This window comes from Salvelinus sp. IW2-2015, unplaced genomic scaffold (assembly GCF_002910315.2).
Source record: "Salvelinus sp. IW2-2015 unplaced genomic scaffold, ASM291031v2 Un_scaffold5882, whole genome shotgun sequence".
Lineage (NCBI taxonomy): Eukaryota > Metazoa > Chordata > Actinopteri > Salmoniformes > Salmonidae > Salvelinus > Salvelinus sp. IW2-2015.
In genome coordinates, this window is record NW_019947147.1 from 31,553 (window position 1) to 34,548 (window position 2,996).

A 2,996-nucleotide genomic window follows, 5' to 3' on the forward strand; every position below is an offset into this window, starting at 1 on the left:
TTAAAAAGAATTTAAAAAAACATGTCAATACAATATAACGCACTTCTTAGTTTAAGCGTTAACATGGTCACTGCCATGGATCATTGATAGTGCAGAATACGTATGAAGCCATGTTTAACAAAGTTTATACATTTTCACGAGTGTCAAAAAGTTTTTCAAGCTGTCAGAGCATTCTCTTGGAAAGAGCCTAGTGGATGTCCGCTGCAACGGTAAAACCATTAGTAGGGAGCAAGCTAGCTGCACCACGGTTGTACTCACTCACTATATCTCCATGTCATGGCTTTCGCGCCATCAGTACAGATACCAACACATCTTGACCACCAAAGTCCATTTGATGTCACAAAGCTGTCCAGTACTTTAAAAATATAATCTCCTYTTGTCCTGGTTTCCAGAAGAGGATGTCTTCCTTAAAATGACCCCCCAAAAACATAATGGACATATACCAGGAGCTGTGCCATGCACGCCACGTCTGTTGACTCATCCAGCTGTAATGCATAGAATTCACTGGCTTGTATGCGAAGCAGTAATTGTTTCAAAACATCTCCTGCATGTCACTGATGCATCGTGAAACTATAATTTTTTGGGCCTTTTCCCCCAGACATATCTGCGGAAGCAGGAAGAATGAAGTCCTCCACAATAGTATGGTGTTTGCCTGTCCTAGCCACTCGGTAGCTCAACGTATAAGATGTTTCTAGCCCCTTCTTATTAATGGTATCTGTTGCTTTTATACATGTCTTACTACTCAAAAGTCTTAATTCTCGCTCAAAAAACTCCTGTGACTTATTTTTCAAATTGGCATGTTTTTTTTCTAAATGTCTGCTTAAGAGTGAAGGTTTCATCGAGCTGTGAGATATGTGACACTGTGGCTGAGGACAGGCATTATTCCCAATATAAGTGAACTCCAAATCAATGTAGTTCATCATATTTGCACCTCTTCGATGGTCCAACATCCCTGTCTGTTATTCGGTGCTTTCCCGGATAAAGGGGCAGTAGCTCTTTGGCTGCATCAGATTCACAACTGTCAGTGTCCATGCAAGCTGGGCTAACAAAACATGTAGAAGTACTGATGCTAGCATTGATGTGCTCGTGGAAGCTGACACAAGTTGTGTCATCGACAGGTGCAGGTGTAGTACTGCTGGTAGTAGTAGTACTACCAGTAGAGCTGGTATGTGTCAATATGGACGCGGGCTTTACTTTTTTTTAAACCATTAATCAATTTGAGCAAAAGGAATGAGACGCAGCTACGTTTGGCTACATACGGACCGTTAGTGGAATTCCCGCAAGAGAGTAACGGTTAACGTGATTGGATGTAAATTATTTGACTAGGCTTCCTGTATTTGACATTGTGTTGTTATTTCGCTGAACACTAGATGGTTTAATTGTATTTTTGGCAGTGCAACAAGGCTACTCAGGCGAGAAAATACCTCACCCACATGTATAGCTCAGTTGGAAAATTTAAATGGCTGTTTGAAAATGTGAAGAAAAACAGTAGAAGCTAAAAAGAACACAGCAAAACTGACAAGATGCACACTGATCAGTAAAGAAAGGCTAACATTTTATAACGCTCCCTGTCCTCTACATTGTTCTCTCACAGTGAGATACAATAGGATTAAAATAGTGTTCTACACTTTCTTCATTTGATCCAATTCAACGTTGCCAATTATTTTATGAGATGAGAATTAAGTGGTGACTAATTTCAGCTGGATTGAGAGAACGGATGAGGCTTCTCTCAAGTGTGTAGCCGTTGGTGTGTTTTTACATTGCCCAATCGGGAAAAGCTCTTGCCACATTAAGAGCAGAAGAAAGGCTTCTCTCCTGTGTGTGATCTCTGATGACCGTTTAGCTCAGCTGATGATTTAAAACATTTTGCACAGTCAGCAGTATTAAGGCTACTCTCCTTTATGTATACTTTGGTGTCTTTTTAAGTGGCCCATTTGAGAGAAACTCTTTCTACAGTCAGAGCAGGAATAAGGCTTCTCTCCTGTGTGTATACGTTCATGATTTTTTAGGTTGCACGGTTGAAGAGAAATTCGCCCACAGTCAGAGAACAGAGTAAGGCTTCTCTCCTGTGGTATACGTTCATGTTGTTTTAAGTTCTCCAGTTGAGAGAAACTAACCCTACAGTCAGAACAGAAGTAAGGCTTCTCTCCTGGTGTGTTCTGAATGAACTTTAGCTCAGATGATGTTATGAAGCACTTTCCACAGTCAGAGCAGGAGTAGAACTTCTCTGTGTGATAATACGTCATGTTGTTTTAGGTGGCTCGATTTGAGAGAAGTCTTCCTACAGTCAGAGCAGGAGTAAGGCTTTCTCGCCTGTGTGTATACGTTCATGCTGTTTTAGGTGGCTCAGTTGAGAGAAACTCGCTCTACAGTCAGAGCAGGAGTATGCTTCTCTCCTGTGTGTGTTCTCTGATGAACTTTTAGCTTACTGATGTTGTGTAAGCATTTAACACAATAGAGCAGGAGTAAGGCTTCTCTCCTGAATGTATACGTTCATGTGTATTTTAGTCACCAGATCGAGAAAACTATTTCCACAGTCAAGCAAGAGTAACAGCTTTCTCTCCTGTGTGTACTCTCTGATGACCTGTCACTAGCCTATTGATGTTGTAAACTTTTGCCCACAGTCAGTGCAAAAATACATATTCTTCCTGTGTGTATTTTTAGGGTATATTTTTAACCTTATGATAGAATTGGAAAAAATCCTCGTCACAACAATGTGGGCGATTGGTCGAAACCTCTTAGCTCTGTGAATCATTCCTGCTGGTATGCTCTCATGGTGGTAGTGAATGCTCTCAACATGGTCTACCTGGTGTGAACATGCAGATAGAAACCAGTCACTGTTGGGTGATATATACAGCATACCACATCAAAAGTTTGGACCAACGACTACTCTATTCCAAGGTCTTTTTTTTTATTTTACTATTCTACATTGAAAAAATAGTGAACGACATTAAAACTAGAAATAACACCATGGAATCGATGGTAACCAGACAAAG